The 21,158-nt window shown below is 46.5% G+C and overlaps 1 protein-coding gene and 1 long non-coding RNA gene across 2 annotated transcripts in view; one reads left to right on the forward strand and one right to left on the reverse strand.

Annotated features, from left to right (window-relative positions):
- LDLRAD4 (low density lipoprotein receptor class A domain containing 4) overlaps positions 1-21,158 on the reverse strand; it is a 447,499-nt gene that overhangs the window by 410,485 nt on the left and 15,856 nt on the right.
- On the forward strand, positions 18,564-20,419 carry LOC118356298. Its single transcript, XR_004819623.1, has 2 exons — positions 18,564-19,184; positions 20,098-20,419. It is a non-coding gene; the product is annotated as an uncharacterized LOC118356298 (long non-coding RNA).

The following is a 21,158-nucleotide window of genomic DNA, read 5'->3' on the forward strand; positions in this document are numbered from 1 at the left end:
ATCGTTAACACTTAGGATAGGTCAGCCCTGTTTTACGCACTTTACATTATTAACTCAAAATCTTTATAAGAACTCTATGAGGTGGGTAATGCTATTACCAGCATCCTCCTTTTATAGATGGGGAAAATGAGGCACAGGCAGTTTGAGTGAATCACCCAAGATCCCACAGTGAGGACCGGGCAGAGCTGGGATTTGAACCGGCAGGTGGGGTGAGGTACCACCACGTGTCACCACCTCTCTCCTGGCCAGCTCCTACCTCCATGAGCCCAGGTTCTTTTCCTGCTGCCCTCGCTGGCCTTGCCAGGCCACTGTGCAGTCGGTGAGAGCAGAGATGGAAGGCTGGCCCACGACCTTCAGGAGTGCTCAGCGCAGGCACCGTTCACACTTCTGTTCCCACATACACAACTCCCCGTGGGTCGCACCATCCCCACGGCGTCATCACCGTCTCCTGACATCCCCCTTGCTCTCTCCCACACCCAGCTGCACGTGCACCCCTGCCTCCACAGCCCCCACCATTGTCCCCTTCCTACTGCACAGCACGGGTTCTGCGCAGAGGCCTGGGATGACACCACCAGCCTCTAAGCCAGAAGTCTTGGCAGCCTTCAGTACAGATGAGGTCTTTGAAAATCCTGGAGCTGGCCTCTGAAATTCAAAAGTAGGACAGAAATACCATACTTTCTAACAACACTGCTGAAATTCTCACCCACAGGTTAATTTCCCCGGGTGGGCTTCTCACTAGCTCTATGGACCTCATCGGTCTTGCCTTTGGGATACAGCTGCCCAAACAACCCCCCAAAGTTCTGAAGGTCAGAGGTTGAAACCAATAGCAAGGATTCTTAGCCCACAGCTTGAACTGAACTGGGAGTTTAGCAAACACTTGCTGAAATCTACCCTGTCCCAGGCAGAGCATTTTCTTGAAGCTGTCTTTCTTATAAATGAAGAGACTCGGAGCATTCTAACAACTGTTCACCAGGAACCAGGAATCCAAGTCCTTGGCTGCAAAACCACATTCTTTCTTGGTAAACAGTATGAAGAAAATCTATCATCTAATAAGCAGAACAGCAAGAACCCACTGATCTGTTTTTCTACCAGTAAATGGAATGCTGGGGCAGAGTCTTGCTGTTCACTGGTGCCAGGACTAAATGCCCCCAGCATCTCCTCCTGGTCAGTGCCCCGCTCACCTCACCAAGCCTGCCGCTCTAAGACACAGTACATTGTAGTTGGGCTCTGGAAAACACTCCTACCACTATTTGGTGAGCACGCCCTTGTCTAAAGGAGGAGCAAAGAGGGACAGTCAGTACAAATGAAGGCAAGCTGGGCCATCCAACCCAGAAAAGAGGAGGATCAGATGGGGCATCAGAAGTGTCTTCAAATATCTGCCAACATGGAAGAAAAGCAAACCCTGCTCTTAATCATGGCCAGAAGAGGCACATTTCAATCCAGCCTGGGGATGTTTCCAGCTGGTATACTGTCCTCAAAATGGGCTACATTCAGTGGTGATGAGCTAGGTCAGATGGGTGCAGGTGACTATTGTGTCTGTGAGACAGAGGTCAAAAAAGACATCTGCAAGGAGAGAAGGAAATAGCAGGAGAAAGAACAGCAACAACAAATAACACAATATGAAAAAGGAAATAATTGGTTGAGTCACAGAAATAACTATACTTAAGAATCTCACCATTCCCCACTAATTGGCATATGCCCCCATTCACCCCAAACATGAACAAATTTGGTCAAGTTCATGTAAAACCAATATTACTCCGCTATTTCTCAAAACAGATTAAAGAAAGATTTGCAAAGTGCTGTCCTACATGTCAGCAGCTTATGACACTACATAAAAGACAATCTTTTCCACGTAGGTTCCTGAGGCAAAAAGAAAGGCTTCAGAGCTCTCAAAAGGGCTTCTGAAAAGCCAGAGAAGGTACTGTGTCAAGGGTAGCAATCAGCTACCAGAGAATGTATTTGCTGCTGTGGCCAGAAAGAAGCTCAGGCAGCAAAGGGTGTGTTTCCAAAGCTGTAGCACATGGGCTGCCACATGAAAACCAGTAGGTCAAAGCAATGACCTTCAATAAAAAAGCAGTATGTGCTCCTAGGAGAGTGTCTGAAAATAAATTATAGCCTTTTCTCTTTAAGGGGAAAGTAGAATACATGCTCCTTGAGTTTTGTTAGTAGGATGGATGGATAGATGGATGGATAGATGGATGGATGGATGGATGGATGGATGGATGGATAGATAGAGAGAGAGAGAGAGAGAGATAGATGATATATAGGTAAAAATAGATGTAGATGACAGGCAGACAGATATACAGACAAATGGATGGACAGACAGAAACAGAGATGATAAAGATAGATCAATAGATAGACAAGGCAGACAGGAGGATAGGTAGAAATAGGTATAGATAGTTGATAAAGATGATAGAAATATAAACAGAGGGGCGCCTGGGTGGCTCAGTCATTAAGCGTCTGCCTTCGGCTCAGGTCATGGTCCCAGGGTCCTGGGATCGAGTCCCACATCGGGCTCCTTGCTCCGCAGGAAGCCTGCTTCTCTCTCTCCCACTCCCCCTGCTTGTGTTCCCTCTCTCGCTGTCTCTGTCAAAAAATAAATAAAATCTTTAATATATATATATATATATATATATACACACACACACACAGATAAAATCAGAAAATAAGCTTAAGAAACAATTGTGAAGAAAATGAACCAAAACTCTCTAACAATCTATATAATAGAACATTCTAAAGCTTGTGGTTTCTTTTATTTAGTATTTTAGTACCTCTCTAAGGGCTTACAACTGTGGGATGTTTTAGTACTAAAATTCACTCTACCCAAAGGTCCATCAGAAATGAGGAGGTAGCCACAAATGATGCAAATTCACCTTTCACTGAGGACACGTGCAACTGTGCATGTGCTACAAGAAAACAGCAGTCTCCAACAATGGAGGAACACGCTGTTATCCTGAAATGAGCATGAGATGATAAGCTATAAGCTGCCCCGGGACTCACTGGTCTGCCATTGCACTGGGTCCACTTACGTATGGCAGCAGCACCAGTTGATTCTGGATTAAAATTATGAGTTCCCATGAGAGGGCACTTTCTGGGAAGACTTCGTTATAATCCTTTCTCTGCCTCCTTTGAACGTTGTCAGTAATCTAGCCAAGGAAAGAGGAATTCTGTATCATGAAGGACTGAACCACAGCCTTAGTAATAAGCTAGAAAGAACTACTATTGGCCTAAATACTGAATTAATTAACAACAAATTTCTTAACTGCAAATTTCTATAAGGTGTAATCAGACAACAAAACCTTTTAAGGGACCTGGTCAAAGAAGGAAGGGCAATTGTGAAAAGGGCTTGGAGCTCAGTGCACAGGTGCCAGGATATTCCATCCCCTGGACTTCCCTCTAGTCAACTGTACACATTTGTTTAGAGACTTGAATTGTGAGGTCATGAAAGCAAAATATAAGTAAATACCCAAATTCAGTAACCATAAAATCTTGAAGAAAATGTATCACACTTCCAGCATTTTCACTATTGTCCCAGTGGGTATCTTATTAGCAGATTCCATTTTAATGCTAACAAGAAAGAATTTCATAGAATTCACTGATTAAGACAAACCAAGAGTTTAAAAAAGAAAAGGCTTATTATGCCTTTAGAGATGTGCTTCTTCACTGTTAAGCAAAATGTTCTGGAAGCACAGAAGAGAAGTAGGGCTACCTCTGATAAAGGGGTCTGCCATCTGAACCTCAGCAGTTTGGGACTGTCTGTCCTGGGTTAGAAAAAATGGATTTGGGACAATGGAACTTCTTTTCTGACTATTAAGTAAACACGTGAAAAAGGAACAGAAGCAGACACTGGAGATCTGACATCTTTTCAACCTCTATCTGGCCAACAGACATGTTCTATGTTTACCCACCATTATCCACCTGTCAAAACTGCCCCTAGCTCTAAAGCAGGGTTTCTCAACCTCAGCACTACTGACAACTGGAGCTGGAGGATTCTTTGTTGGGGGGACTGTCGTGTGCATTGTAGGACACTTACAGGACCCCTGGTCTCTACACACTAGATGCTAGCAGCACCTCCTGCCTCCCAGTTATGATAAGCAAACATGTCTCCAAACATTTTCAAATGTCCCCTGGGAGACAAAATTGCCCCTAGTTGAGAACAACTGCTCTAAAGCATCCGGACCAACGATAAAACACCCCACAAGATCATTTAGCTTCTCACAGTTTGAGGCCACAGGGTACACTGTGAACCCCAGACAACCATCTTGCAAATGTCCACCATGAGCACAGGGTGGATGGGGTAGGACAGATGGGTCAGGGCAGATGCACCATTATCAGTGAGAAAGCAACGGCATGCCATGTTCCAGCAGTGGTGAGAACAGATAACAGCGCCATCCCTGAGTGTGACAAACACTATCGTAAAAAAAAACAAAAGGACAGACACTGAATTCCTCTTTATGCTAGCCATTGAAAGAAAGGCTGAGTCTCAAACTTATGCCTTAACGTTAGCCTTCTGAAGACCATTAAAACAGAGACGATTTTCAAAACAGAGCTGTTCCACAGGAACCAGACCATTTTCACTCTACAATTCAATTCACCAATTTAAAAACCAGACCCACAGCGTCCATGCTTGGGCCCTTCTTGAGCTGGGGCCATGAGATCACACGTATCCTCCCAGACTCTTCCACAGCTACTTGATTTAACGGCAGCATATTTTAACTGGAAATGATTTGTGACAGCTCATAAACAGCTCTGAATACAAACCATTGTCAAAGGAGGTATTAACAAATTTGCACTTCTCAGAGTTCCCACACAGGCAATTTTCTCATCATTCTGACAAGAGAAATGTTTAAGGAAGATGCAACAAACAGTTCTGAGATCTATGGGCAATGTTTCCCAAATAAGTGCATCGAACAGCTATTTCATTTCAGCAATATGAATTTCCTCTCACCCCACCAAGTGCACCTGCAGCATGGGATGCCCAGGCACCTGGGCTTTCCCCTCCATTCACTCAACCCCCTGCTTTTGACCCTCTTCTTAGAAAAGAGAAGGCTCTCTACCGCATGCCAATACACATAACTAGCTTACCAGGGGTCTCATTTGCAAAGGTCTAAGAAAGCATCCCCAGGGTGCCAGACTGCTGGAGATGCTGTTGGGAGTGTTCTGTAACTTGACCCTGTTCACACCAGCTCTGGATGGAAACCCAGCAGCCCTGATGAAATGCCCACCCTGAAGCTAGGCTTCAGAAACACTTAACATTGTTCTCACTCAGTACTTCTCAAACTTTAAGGTGCCCAAAACCCCTGGGGACCTTGTTAAAAGGCAGTTTGTGATTTGTGGGGCAGGGGCAGGGGTGAGAGTCTGCATTTCTAACCAGCATCACAGGGAGGTAACTCGGATAACAGAGCCAGGAAAGTGACTCTAACTTAAAAGATGGGTGATTTCTACTCCCAACATAGATAGGACCCACCTCTGATAATGGAGGATGTTTTTAGAGGAAGCAAACAGATTTAGTTTGCTTCCCAAAGTTCCAACCACCAGATTCAGGGCAGTTCATGGATCTGAATCCTGTCAACATATATAATCACTGTTCTAATTTTCGATAGAATAATAGAGCATTAAAACCTGCTGTGTACATACAGCACCTCCTCCCCCAGGGAATCAAAGCGCTTTAAACTGAATCTTTCTTGCAAAGAAATTCCATTTGATTTCCCGACAATGACTAACGCTCATAATGTCCTAAATAAGTGGTACACTGTTTTCTAAAAGGTTGCTGTGCACAAAGGTTAAGCAGAAACAAGAAGACAATAAACCATAGTAATAAAAGTAGGCCAAAACCACTACTACTATTACTACTCATAATAATTATTATCATAATAAAAAATTGTCTCCTTATAAAAAATAACAATCAAAACTGCTCCTTCCCTAATCTTCCCCAACCTGATAAACTACAACTCCAGTTGCTCAGCCAAAAATTCGGATGCACCCTTGTCTTTCTCAGCCCTCACCAAATCCTCAAAACTCCGCCTTCCAAGTCCTGGCTCATTCTCTGCACCGGGACCACCCTGACCTGGGAAACCCTCATCTCTTGGGACTTGGGACTATAACAGCCTCCTGTACTGTCACCCACTTCACTCCAAAGAGATCCACGTGAATCTAAGCTGAGACACTGCTCTGCTCCACACCTGGAATGGCACCCATTCACCAGAGCCCTACAGGGCCCCATAGGACCATGTGCCCACCTGTGCACCTGGCCTCCCTCCTCTCGCTCTCCCCTCCCCCTGCTCCTCTTCAGCCACCTGACCTTGCCCAGGGCCTTCGCACAGAGTTGTCTCTGCCTGGAAATCATCCTAAATACCCACATGGGCCACTCCCTTGTGTCCCTACTCAAATGTCACCTGAATGATAAAGCCTTCCCTGACCCCCTAGACACACGGAATCCCATTTTCATTAACAGTGGAGCTTTTCAGTAACAAAATATTGGATGTATCTGTAAGGGCAAAGACTGTCCCTGGAGCTCTAGGCCCAGCTATGCCCCCTAGATCAGGTGAGCAGCCTCAAAGCATCCTGTGCCTGGTCTGCACCCAGTCTTCCTTGGCCATGCAAGGGGAGACCTTCCATACCCCTGCCCAGTCTCCACTCTGCAACCAAGTGAACAGAGCTTGTCATCCTGCAGCTTTGAACACTCCAATGACTTCCCAAAGCCTATAAGATCCCACCGTCTCAGAGGAGAAAACCCTTAAGCCTCCTGCAGGAACCCCTACCTTGGCCTGCTGCACCCCCAGCCCATGCTACTTTCCACTCCCTGTCGCTGAGTCTGTTCCCCTGCCTCTCGTGTGAGCACCTGTTCTAGGCTGGCTCTCCTTCACCACCCAGCTCCCACCTCCAGAAATCCCCAGCGACCCCAGGAAACCAGAGAACCTCTCTCGTGTTTATGCTTGCCCTCGCCAGCTCTCCCAGAAGCAAGTCTACATCTATTCCCAGGACTGCTTGATCCCTGCATTCTCCCCACTTTACAGTCAGCTCTGTGAGGTTGGGCTGAGCTCGCTGAGTCAGTGAGCAGGTTGTCAGGAACTCAAGCAAAGGTCTCACGGTCAGTGACGCCTGAGTGTAAAGGGCCAAGTGCTCTGTGCCCAGTCAAGAGAGGCTGTGTTCATTTCCACAGAAAAGAAATAAAAATATGATAGATCCTGATCGTTAGGACATTAATATCAAAAAGATGACTCTGAATTCCAGCTTTTTCTGTTATCGAATATATTCCTTCTTTCGTGCTGTCTCTGTCTCTCTCCCTCTCTTACGTGCAGAATTCATAAGGTAATACACACCATACCTCCCTTTACAAATTAACCCCCATTAGCACCTTGTGCCATAATCAATCCCAAAAGGAACCTTGCCTGCTGGTATTAAACCAGTCATTAGAAAGACTTACTAGCTTATCCTAATGCTAGTTTACCTGCAGGCTTAGAAATTTCATCAAATAGTGAAGGGAAAGAAGAAAAAAACAGGATTTTTAAAATATTACTCCTCCTAGATTCTTATTACATCTCTATAAAGAAATGAAGTAAATAACACACTTCAGTAAACAGCCTAAGCACGTTCATGCTAAGAACGGCAGCATACAAAAACATGTCAGGCTTCCCCCCACAAGGACCTCTGGTCACCTGGAGGCTCTGGCTTCTGCTACCCATTCCCCATGTCCTCGGCAGCTGCAATGCCTGACACTTCTCCCTCCACTTTCCCCCTGTGGTACCTGTCCGCACCTCAGTGCATCAAGACTGAAGGCATCACCCACTCGGGGCTCCCCTGGGACACCCAGCATTCTGATCCTGCATCCAGAGCCCAGGCCAGGCAGAAATCACTCAGACTTGGGAGCAGGGGTGGGAGAGGCCGTGTGCCAAGAGCAGGCAGGCCTGGACCCTGGACCCTCTGGCTGCCCCTGCTTCCACACGAGCATGCGTTTGTCTCGTGCCATCTGTTCTCGGAGGCCTCGTGGTACAGCCAGTGGTTTGGAAAATAAGCAAAATGCCGAGATACAAAATAAACAGAAGAAAAACCCAACACGACTATATGGGTACTATACTAGAACAGGGCCCAGCTTCCAATATCCTGGTGCAGCCATGACTGTGGACATGGAAGGAAGATGGCAAAGGAGGCTGCTTCTCAATGTTTCGTGTAAGCTTTGCTTGTAGTATCAGCCGATGGCATCCCAGTTTCTCCCGCTGGCTTCTTCACATTCTTCAGCAGCCTTTACACATTATATATTCAGATATTTGCCACACACGTCGTGACTGAGATTCCACCCTGTAAGTGTGGACTCATTCACATGAGGACACTATATGACACCACAGAGATGCAATGTCACAGTTGTATGTCACAGGTACACACACAAAAAAATGCGTCGATATCTACCCGTAATGAATTCCTAATTCTGAAGATGACTAGGTACAGAGGCCGGACCTTGTCACCCACATGTGCAGCAGTCCCAGTGCCTAAGCTGCAGGCTGCACTGGGGACCCATCAACTTCCAGTGAATGACTACAGTGCAACCCTGTCATCGGTCTCAGGTTTCTCTTCATAATTATATTAGCAATGGCTACTGGAAGTATGTCTCGTGTGCATCAAAGGTCAGTCACCTGGTCCAATACAGGGCTGTGGCCCTCCGCTGGGTCCCCAGAACCCGGCTGCACCCGGCAGAATGCACACAGTAAATAACTGTTGAAGAAATGAATGCGTATTTGCATTTGAGCTTCAGCAGTGACATCTACTTTTCACTGAAAACTTCATGTTCAGCAAGGAGGCTTATTCTTGTTCCAATATGGGGAGGCTTCCAACATGACCTGTTTCTCACTGGAAGACCCAAGTCCCCTTTGAATCATTTCTGTGCAACCACAAAAATAACATTCTTTTCATTTTGCATCATTTCCAGAGTTGAGTTTTCATAGAAGCCACATATTTGTTTTGAAGACCCGTAAGAAATGTATCTTAGCCTCCTCCAAGGAGGCCACAGGTCAGGAATTCCACATTTGGATTAAGCAATTGTTCCTCAAGACACCATCTCCTTAAAATGTAAATGATCCTGAGGGCTCAATTCTGAAAACACTAATAGCTACTAACACCTTGGTGCGAAGTAGCTTAGCAGTTAAACCCATAAACCTATTTATTAGTAATCTGGTGGTCATTCATTCACTCAACAAACAATTATCAGATAACGCCTAATGAACTTAATGAGGTGCCCGTGCCTGGCACCAGCCAATAACAGGGGAAAAGCATAAGAAAGTCAGCTCTGCCAGCAGAAAGGAGTACATCAGCAGCAAGGGGTAACTCTTCAATCCCTTGGCATCCAAGTGATGCTGTACAGATCCAGGGCACCTAGGGAAGGTGGGATATGGAAGTAAAGCCATTGTTCTGTGAGATCCTGCCCTCTAGCCTGGCTCTTACAGTTACATATCTCTAGAGAAATGGACCTTTCCTGAGGTCATACTAGGTCACAAGGAATAACAAACACAAACAGCAAGTGCCAAATAAAGGCTCCAGAGAGACTTTTCCAAGAAATCCTACTCCCTACTCCTTGCATGTAGAGTATTCTCCTTGGAAACTGTGGCAAAAAGCAGGAAAAAGATCAAACCAAGTCTGCATTTAAAGGTGCCTGCAGTAGCAACCCTAGAGCATCAGGAAGAGACCACATGGTAACACACAAGCATGCCAGGTGAGATCCCACAGGTTGCGGGTACACGTGTGGGAAGGGCACTGCTGAGGGAGGGTCACAATGACCCATTTAAGGCCAAGTTACTCAACAGGAAAAGAGAGTTGGTGGTGACACAGTGTGATTAGCCATAAGCTAATACCCAGAATGGGTAATGACCAACTCAGACTCACTCTCTTGTTCTCTACTTTTAGAGAGTTTGAAATGTTACCCCAATAAAAAGTTAAAAATAAAATTATTTAAAGAATAAAAAAGGGCAGTGGCTAAATGTAATGCGGCATACTGGATGGAATCCAAGAACAGAAAAAGGACTTTAGTAGAAAAGCTAGTAAAATCCAAATCAAGTCTGTGGTATTAGTTAGCAGTTCTGTACCAACGTTAACTTGATATGTGATCAAATTATCACAATGCTAATGTGGTTAAGTATGCACTGGTTAGGCAAAATGGAAATACTAGGGGACGCTGGGTGAAGGGTATACAGGAACTCTCGGCACCTTCTTTGCAACTCTTCCAGAAATCCACAGTTACTCCAAAGTAATTGATGGCAAGGTTTAAAAAAAAAAAAAAAAAAGCAGTGGCTTAGTGATAGAAAGGGAAGGGGTATGGACTTTAAAATCCTGCAGCCACCCTGAAAATGCAACCCATAAGACCTACTACCTCCTGGCATCTAAAAGCTAGTCAGGTTGGAATTTAACAGACTCCTCGCGAGGAGGGATGTGTTCTGAATGATGATGCTTAAAGGTCTTGAGTTTACCCTGCTCTTTTTTGTCCTTTGCATGCATGCCATTACTGCATCTGTGTGCAATGAATATACATTTGCTGTTAGGAAATTTTTTTTTAAGTGCTTGTAGATAAAACAGCCATCACAGACTTTCAGGAACAAAACTAACCTAACTTTTAAAAATCCTGAGTTATAGATCTTGTGATCTACCTGCAAGACTACTAACCCTGAGATTACTAAGTGCATATGTTCTCATTTCTAAGTGTGACGAACAGAACATCGGGACTGCAGAGTACCAGGTCCTCCAAATAAACCAGCTAAATGTTGCAATGGGAGAAGACAGCCTCTGACACAGCTCACTCCACAGTTCATTTCTGGAGGCCAGTTTTCCAAAACAGACAAACACCAGGAATCCTATCACCATGAATCACGTAGAACCGTGGCCACTCTAATATCTACTCCAGCCACTAAACTGTGGTCCAGTCACCCAGAAGGGGCTGTGGCATCTGCATTTTACATTACGGCAGGGGCCACAGAAAGGGAAGCAATCTGCACAGTCTTGGTGTGTGAACATGCATCAATAATAAATCTCTCTCCCTCTCTCCCCATCACCAATGAAGCACTTTACAGAAACCTGACCGCAGATTTCTGCGAGTGATTTAGACAAGTGGCATGGGAGAACTCCACATGTGTCCCAAACTCAGGGCTGCAGAAACACAGCGAATGCACACCACCAGGTGCCGGACAGCCGAGGTGCTCAGGGCCAGCACCGATGGGCACCCAGTTTGATCTCTATACGGGCAAAGCAGACGGAACTTGATGGCAGACCACTTGGACCTCTCAGGCTGCCAGCACAGTGTCCCATGCAATTAGCTCTTTAGTGAATGCTTTATGGGGATTTTAGACGATATGGGTTATCTGAATTTATCATTGTTCATGCACTTTAATTAGCCTCTAAAAATACTGGGACCCAACCTTCATGCCAATCTTTGTTCACACATTGAATCCATTTTTAACAATGCATTTTTAATTTGCTCTTGAGCATCTACTTATACATCTGTCAGTGCCCGCCTTGTAATTCCAGGCAGAGACCCACTCTGCAGAAATGAGTAATGACAGCGACAGTGTACGGAGCGCTGAGTCCCACTACATGCTGGACACACCTCCTCACTCTGTGTGCCTGTTCCCTTAGTCCTCCCACTGGGCTGCAGGCAAGTCGACACGGAAGCCCAGGAGAAGAGAGGGAACGGGCAGGCCCATGCTCACATCTGGGAGCCAGGAGCAGCAGTCTGTGCAGGTGACCTGGGAACCAATATCGCTTCCCTTGCTCCTTGTGAAGCAGAAACGATCATGCTGCTTGCTCTCACCTCTGCTGTCCACGATCTTTAGCAACAAGTTAGAGAGCCGGGGTCCAAGATGTGGGTTTAAGGGACACAGCCAACAACTTCCGCCCCGGGTTGACTTGGGCACATCACTCAATCTCTCTGGGTCTCAGTTTTCACATTTGGAAAGCAAGGATGACAACAATATCTACATAGCATGCATTTGGCAAAGTCTTACATGAATATTAATTAGAAGTAGTAGCATTTTCTGTTAGAACAAACTCAGCAAAAACTTCAGGCACCTCCCCGAATTGATAATTGCTTAAATCCAATGCATGAATAAAAACTCTCCCCTCACTTGCCTGTCTCACCTTGACTCTCCCCCACTACCCCTGGTACTACTGAATGAGAGCTCACTAATGGTGGGGCCAGGGTGGAATTAAGCTCGCCTCCCATGGGGTGGGGCCGCGGTATAATCAGTGCTCCACTGGGTGACACACACGGTATTCTTCCAAATCCAGGGACACGTGGTCCCTAAAAGTCAGGGTCATTCCTGCGTACACACTTCATACAAACTACTCACCCCTTAAAAGCATTTCTTAACATTTTCCCCTTATGGCACTGACAACGGCACAGCTCCACTTTCAGGAACCCGTCCATCACCTCCACCAAATGGAGTGTATTGCAGTCCCACCAAAATGAGACAGATGACAATACTCTCCAAGGATCTCATTCATGTGCATAAAAAGTAATGAGCTCCCCCCACCCTAAATGAGAGGTCCGTGGGACACAGATAATTCATGGGCTTTTGTTTTTCTTCCAGAGCATCTGACAAAATTGCTAATGAGACATCTGATACACACTTTCTAAATATTTATTAAATTTAACTTTTTTTTAGAGAGAGGGAGAGAGGGGCAGGGACGAGGAGAGGGGGAGAAAGAATCTTAAGCAGGCTCCATGCCCAGCACAGAGCCCAATGTGGGGCTCCATCTCACAACTTTTGATGACACTTGCAGGGTAGATTCAGGTGATCATATTAACCACAACATACTCTATGTGGATCAATAAATAATATTTAAAGATTTCAAAGGCTAATTAGTAACCATAATAACAAAAAGAAAGGCACAGGTAGGTAACAGAGAAAACTGGGGGTCTTCACTGTAACATTAATTTAATTTATGCTTGGCAATTTAGTTTACTAAATGCCAGGTAGGTGTGGAGTTGGGAGGATGGATGGATGCTGATGTAAAGTTTCGAGTGCTGTCCCGACATTTTGTCTCATGTTTCCTCGTCGTGGTTTGAGAGGCGTTATTATGCCCATTCTACAAAAGTTCATCGCGTGCGCAACAGTTAAGAACCAGAAGTGGCAGGGGCCAGGCACAGCGCCGGCAGGGCCCTATCCCCCACCGCAGGCTGGCCCAGGGCAAGGTGGTTCTCAAGGAAAACGTGGCCTGGTTGGGAAATTAAGATTAGCTGGGACCAGACACGAAGACTCTAAGTGCTTCCATTATAAAAGACACAGCTCCAAGACACTCAAATAGGGGACACGGAACAGAGGGATGTGGGAACAAAGGCACAAAGGAGGAGCCAGTCCACGGGGAGAGCTGAGCCTCTAGAGACAAGCAGACTAGAGGCTCCCAGCAAAACGGAGAGAAAACAAAGCAGCAGCTAGGACCGCAGCTCCCAATAAACAAGATGACAGCGCTAATTTGGACCTAAGCGGGCTCTAATTGTTTAACAGCTGAGATTAAGTTGGGACACGTGGGGTCAGAGCTGAGTGCAAGGCCACACAAAACTGTTAGATGATATTAAAATAAACTACTTAGAAGTTACTTTTATTAGAGTTAATAAAACAATACACCTTTTACATTTAGTTCTTATTTCTTATTCTATGTACTTCAGAGACTGCATAATATTCCATAATTACCATATTTCAAAAGGTAAAATATTATCAATCTCTGTATTATTGTTCTGAAAAATCCATTTCCTAATGAAAATCATTAGTAAGTGCTTGAAGGTAGTTCTTCTATATCTGACTCGAGTCTATAAAGCTCCTGCCTGCCCTCCCGTAATTAGGTGTCACTAATCACCCAAACACAGCTCCAGGCCTGAAACCAAAACACCAGTAGGAATTAAACAGCCTATTTAGAGAGCATATCCTAAAAACCTTAACCCCTTATCTGTAAAAGATACGTGAGTTGGTACTGGGGTCACCTGAAATTTCCTTTTCTTTGGTGAAACCTGAAATACTGGAATCCTAAAAAAAATTGTTTTGATAGACTTTCCTGGACATGTGTAAATAAAGGATTCTGGTAAGTCAACAGGTCTGAAGCAGTTTAATAAAACTGCTCTCTGGTTTAATAAAACTGCTGAAACACATTTTCTTTTTCCTGAAAACCTCAATCTTTTATTATTATTTTAACGCTATAGGTATTTTTCTAAGCTGTCTTTAAATCAACTTCTGGAAGCAAGCTGGGCATGCATAAAGAAATAAATAGACTGCAACCGTACAGAAGGGGGAACGCATCCAAGCTCTCCTTACGGGATCTATTCTCTGTTGGAGACATAGGTCTGAGCTAGTCTCAAACATGATGAAACTAGACTCTGGGGCCTGAGCCTGATTCCCACAGCAGACGGTGGCCAGCACAGGCAACAGAAACCATTCCAGATAGCCTAACAGGGTCATCCTGTCTCATGCAGAAGGTGTGGATGTAACAGTCAACCACTTCTCCAGAAATCCAACCTACTCTCTGGTACATAAGAGTCTCTCAGTCGTGAACCCTGCCAACATTTATTCTTCATTACGGTAAAATACGGACATACGGCAGACAGTGGGGCAGTCGTCTTTACAACCTCGGCCTCCACCAGGAGTGGTTATGATGTGGGATGTGCTTGGATGTGCTTGGATGTGCTCAGTAGTGTTCCATGAAACCAACACCCAGAAGGCTCCATCACGAGATGCACCTGGTGGAAGGTGGGGGGGGGTTGTGATGGAGGAGCAATATTTTGCTTTTGAACGAAGAGCCCTTCACAACACCAACTTCAGCTGGGAAATGCCAAAGTTTGGAGGGTCACCCCTGCAACAGCCAGTGAGGGGTAAGAAGCTGTGAGGCTGCCTAACCATCAAGGCCCACAAACAGCGGCCTTTTGGCAAGAAAGCCTCGGGCCTGAATTCACCTGCTGCTCCCTCTGCAATGTTTGTCCCTGAGACATGCCCACGGTCCAACCATGCTAAATTCGATATAGCCACGGTTTTTCACTCTCTCTCTAGGTGGGATCTCTGCATTTCAACTCTCAAAGTATCAAAACTTTTTTTCTGAAAGATTTTATTTATTTATTTATTTATTTGACAGAGAGACACAGCAAGAAAGGAAACACAGCAGGGGGAGTGGGAGAGGGAGAAGCAGGCTTCCCGCTGAGCAGGGAGCCCGATGCGGGGCTCAATCCCAGGACCCTGGGCTCATGACATGAGCTGAAGGCAGACGCTTAATGACTGAGCCCCCCAGGTGCCCCAAAGTATCAAAACTTTTCTTTTAAGAGCAATGATGCATGTTAGAATTGCTGAAGACCATGTGGGAGGTCACCACCGAAGAGTGTTCTGGCTGAACTCATGAATCCACAATGATGGGAAATCACACAGGAAGCACTATGTTCAGTGTTGAACTTAACATGTCTTTGGGTCCTCATAAACTAGCACTGGGTCACATGAGGTGCCCAACGGGACACAAAATAGAGGAGCAGGTAACCAAGTCTGCATAAAACAAGGCCAATTCTCTCTTAGCGAAACAGCGTGAGACTAGGCCACAATCTGCCATCATCCTCCAAAGCTGCTGGGTCATTGTGCATTCTCCCATTGATCACTGTAGACCTACATGCAGCAGGCCCTATGCTGGGCCTTGGAATATAAAAGTGCACAGTACAGACAGTTTGTGTTGTGTGGGCATGAGCACAGTCCAATAGGAAACAATGGTGTGAACACACAGCGCCATACACACACACACAACACATATACATGCATGCACACACTGTGACCAAACTCTGAGGAAGCACAGCGGAGGGAGGGGACCTGTCAGCCCAGGGTGCGAACATGGCCTTGGAAAGCCTCAGGGGGAGGGGGAAGGTGAAGCACCACCTCCCAATCTGGAGAACCCAGAGGAAGGACAGGAGGGTAGGGAGCGAGAGCCTGGAGGAGGGCAGGGGCACTCAAGAGGGGAGGGCCCAGGCTGCTAAGCACCTGCCAATCAGGAGACGGACTTTCAGCGCGCTAGACCATTGAGGTCTTTTGTAAATGAGCTGGTGACGCTTTCCAAAACAACCTGATCCTGCGCGTGTGGCCCATCACCATCACTGAAATGGGTCTGGGCTGGGTATTTTACAACACTCACCTATGTAACCATGCAACGAGTTTCCATGTGCAATGTTGTCTGAAACACAGCAAGGCCAAAGACATATTGATATACTTATGAATTCCCTTCGTTGGCCAAAAGGAGCAGCACTCCCCTACCCCCCCGTCCCCGACACTGGCGTGGGGAGGGCTTGCAGTGCCAGCCCCTGCAAACATAAACACTGCTGCTCCAGAAAAGGTCAAGGCCAGCCCTGGGAGGCAACATCCGAGGGCTTTTCTAGTAAGGAAGCTGGTGCAGCCGCGTGGCAGGGTGCACCGCAGAGGGCGTCTGGAGGACTGCCAGCCACAGATGCGGGCTCCGCTCCTTCCAGGGCCACCAAGGAGAGAGAGGGGGGCCGCGTCTTGTCCCCACTTCATGCTGCTCCAGTCCGGGCTTTAAAGGGTGAAGAATGCAGTGTGAAAAGAGAGCACAGCCTTTCTAAGACTATTTAAAGTCCCCCCCTGCCCCCCGGGGCCGGATGGCTGGCCGAAGCCCCCTTTGGATAACCGCTACTTTCATTTGCTCTAAGACTGTACAATCATTAATACCTGTAATTCATCCTAACTAATCAAAATTCATACTAGTTAATTCACCAGCTAATTAGAATTTAAAAGGGCGCTATTGCCATTCAGGCCAGCTCATTTAGGAGCTATTGAAATCCTTATACAAGACGTAGGTGAAAAGGGAGAACGGAGTCTGTTTAAACTTCTAAGTGGTCCCTTCAATACCCTTTGTTCCCTCAAATCCCTCAGCTCAGGAGGCTAATCTCATTGGATTAGCTGCATTAACATTTCCAGTACCCTCTCCCCTTCCACCAGGCACCCCCACCAGCAAGCTGGGTCTGAGGACACAAGTGCCCTCTCCACCCCGCAGTTACAAGCAAGCAGCAATGCTCTAGGCTCCGTCTAGAAACTGCCACATGAGCTGGGCTGGAGCAGGGGCTGGGGCCAGCGGGTCGTGGGCAAGCCTCGCTTTCGCCAAGCCATCTCACAGCCAGCCTGAATCCAGCTCCACAAACATTTATTTCCACACTCCAAACACAGGCAGCCCTACCAGGCCCAGCTGTGTGCTGGCCCCACCCCAGGCATCACCTCCTTTAGCCTCTCCAGGATCTAAAAAAGTAACACATCTTTAGTATGCATTTCAGCAGAGACTGGAACCCAGGTTAGTGGGACTCCACAGCCCACATCCCCCACCCTGCACCAGGCTGTCTCTTGGTTTTGTGTATGTAAAATTCCCTAATCGGCACATCTCTCTCACTCACCCTCTTCTCTTAACTAACCAGCAACTCTCCCAGCTTATCACAGAAAGTCGGCATACAAAGTAAGATATAGAAGTCTTCCTTTGGTGTGAAAATTAGCAACCCAAATAAAGGCTTTAAGGGCATTTAGAAATAAAATATTGCACAGCACAGGAAATTCCAATATCCTTCCAGGTGAGAAGAGGAACTCCAACAGGAGCTAACACCTAAAGGGCACAAGCCAGACAGCAGTGTGTTTTGAGAACAAAGACAAAGACATTTTATCATTAATCGGTCAGTCCTTAGGATTCTGTCTCCAGTTCCTATCTTGGACACTAACAAAGAGAATCCTAGATCTGTTTTGGTGCTTAGATGGCAAAGTGATGGGATACCCCTACATCTCAAGAAAGGCAGATATACTGGGTGTTGTTATTAAGTTTCTGGGTCCCAGCAGTTCCTGGGTTTTTAGGTGGGGCTTCAGAGCACGTACTTAATGGGTAACATAGAATGGGAACAACTCCTCACCACTGCCCATGTCCTATACAATCAGCCCATGAGCTATGACTCCCAAGGGAACCAGAGTCCTTGAACTTGCAAGCCCAGGAGGGGCCCAGGGAGCCACCAGGCTCCACACCAGGCGCTCATTTGGAGATGAGATCTTAACAGCATGTATGATCAGAACACTACCCAACCCCACAAATGAATTAAATGAACAAAATGAAATAATGCGCAGGAAGTGCTAGACAGCAATGCTGACATGAAGGGAGTTCTCAGTGGGGGAACTGAAGCCAGAGGTCTTAAGTGTCCACGGTGCCTGGCCCAGGGCAGTCAAGCAATCCCATCCACTGAAGGACTAGATGCTGAGTTGCTCAGGGACAATGTTGCCTGGAGACAGAACTGGGAATGAGAATCCATGTTTCCTGAATGTCTTCCAACTGCTTTTTCCATTAAGTAGAACCACCCAGGTTCCACTTGATCCTGGGGCTGAGTGAAATTACCACCTTTGTCTCCAAGGCCAGAATGAAAGAGTATTCTTCTACAGTGGTTGTCTACAAGTCCATCATCACAGGCTTTTAAGCTAGAAGCTGTAGGTACTACAAGGCCATCCATGATGACATCATAGAGCCATGTCCTATCAGATCATCAGAGGAAGGGGGCCGGACACAGCACGACACACAGGGACCCTGCCAGCAGGATGTGGGGGCAACGCACCATTCAAGAACTCAGTTCTCTGCTTTTCAAAGCAGACACCTGAACCATCTTATCTGATGGTCACAATAACCTTATGAGAAGGCAAGCATCGCCACCCCCATTTTCCAGATAAGGGAACAAGAACTAGCCTAAGAGCACACCCCGAAACGGAGACCAAGAGCAGCAACAACATGGGGTCCGCAGACATCTAGTTCAGGGCCCCCACCAGGCTTCTGAGAATACCACCAATTCCAACCAGCTGGCCGCCAGCCATTCCCAAACCAGGATCTCATCTCCGACACTGCATCAGCCCCAGTAGTACTCCAGTGATAAATGAAGACCCACAGACAAAGAGAAGCCTACTGCTTTTCTTAATCACTTTGTTTCGTTCTCCATGAAATGTAAAACTGAACTTTATTTGCATGCATCATGTCCCCAGCATGCCCCCAGTGCAGAATGTTAAAACCTCATCTCTAATTGAGATGGGACCACATCGGTTCTAAGCAAGTTCAGGAAGGGAAGGAGGCCATGGTTTCGAAGGGGAAGCCAAGGGAAACGAAAACAATGCCTCTCAAAGAGATGTCAACACGTCTGCAAAAGAAAATGAATTCCAACCATGATAAAGGTACAACGCTGTGCACCCTGCTCAGGAAACACCCCGGCTCCACCAGCAAAGACAGAACCCCTTCAGACTGTAAGCAAGGCACCCGTCTCAGACATGATGACAGGCACGGAGGTCAGAGGCTGTAGAAAGCAGTTTAGCACTGTGTCCTGCTATTAGATCAAAGCTAAATGGTGATTTAGGGGAAAAAAGATGGAATCATGATTCTATGTGTAATTGTTTCCACATCTAATGAGAAACTCTGCTGTGCGTAGGACTGCCCAGCTTGGCTCAGGGAGCGTGTGGTGCCAGATGGAACCACTCTCTGCAGAGAGTAAACCTTACCATCCCCATAGCAACTCCACCCGTGCTTCTAAAATGCTTAAAAAGACACACATCAAATTGTTTTCCACAATGTTTCAGAAACTGACTTTTTATTCCACACCCTGAGGAAATCAAGTTCACTGGGAATTTTCTTGTTATAAAAATGATCATGGTAGGAAATATGGAAAAGGTGAAAAGGCAGAATTTTTTAAATCACCCTTAGTACTATACTGGAAGACATCTATTTTTAACGTCCCGGTGCAATTCCTTCCGGTCTGTTTTCCGGATGGAGGTGCATGTGTATGTGTCATTTAAATCAGATTCCTGATGGAGGCAAAGACTGGAGCTTGGCCCTCAAGAAAAGCCACCCACCCTGGGGCTGGACATGTGCGGGTCAGGCAGGACTGCAGAGGTCCACGTGGTCTGGATGGGAGGGAAGAACCTGTAAAGCAAAGAGCTTGCCCCACCCACGGCTGCCCTTCTCATTCACAAGCAAGGCTCCCGTGTGATGATAGACCACACAAGCTAAAAACCACTCGTAGAAATAAATTGCTGTACTACTTGCCACTATTTGGAATTTGTCTTATTCGGGTTTTTTGCCTTGTTCCACTAGGTACTTAGTTTTCACATCCTTGTGGATTTTAAATCCAAGGCAAGAAAATAAAACTCTAGAAGACGTAGCTAATCCCGGAATAAAAGCACAGTCAGATGTCTGGAGGGTGAGTCAGACTTCCAGGTAACTGTCAAACACTTAGTCTTTTGTGAAAAGATGGAAGAAAGACTCACAGACCACCGTTTTCTCCATCTTGAACTTTTCCTGATCCCAAGAACAGAAGAAAACAGCTGAGGGGAACCAAGATTGTAAAAGAAACACACTGAAGAGGAAACGTGTACCTATGATGATTTTACTAAAATTAATAAATCTGATGATCTTTTACAGTTTTATCAATTTTCTTGAAACATAAATAGTATCTAATTTATCTATAATTTATTTAGCTAGCAAGTTAAATGGAGGAGGAGAGAGGGAAGGCAAGAGTCTATCTGGAAAACAACTGCTTCTCCTACTCTCAGCCCGTAGTTTACCTTGGGAAGAAACAGAAAAACAGAGCTTTAATGCAGGTGAGTAGAAAAGCCCCAGGAGGGAAGGAGTGGGAGGGGTGACCGCGAAGACGTCGCCCGGGATGTGTCCACCTCTCTGCACCCCTTTCCCTTCTGCCGCTGTACTTTAGCCCTTCTGGCAGGTCTTTCTGTTTGCACTGAGGTCTGACCTGACCCATGGGAACTGAGGTGAGACACCCAGCACCCACAAGTAGCTCCACCCAGGAGGGAGTAGACCGCTCAGCCCAGCAGCATCGTGTCCGCTGCTGGCCTGCACCCCGCCCGAGTCCGCTTGGTCATGCTCTGCGGTCCCCAGGCTGCTGCTGGGCACCTCCTGGGAACGAGAGACAAGGCAACATGGCTCCCTTCCCGCACTTATTTTCCAGTGTGGGGGGTAACAACCTGCACGTGAACAGATGGAGAAAACCGGGGCAGGGTCTGGGCAGGGCCTGAGGTCAGGGACAGCCACCTGAGGAGGGTTACCCAACTGAGGACTGAATGAAGTGAGAGACAGATGTGTGGCCCCCAGGGGGCAGTTTCAGCTGAGCAACCACAAAGGCCCGTGAGGAGGAGCCA

Source organism: Zalophus californianus, chromosome 14 (assembly GCF_009762305.2).
Source record: "Zalophus californianus isolate mZalCal1 chromosome 14, mZalCal1.pri.v2, whole genome shotgun sequence".
Taxonomy (NCBI): Eukaryota; Metazoa; Chordata; class Mammalia; order Carnivora; family Otariidae; genus Zalophus; species Zalophus californianus.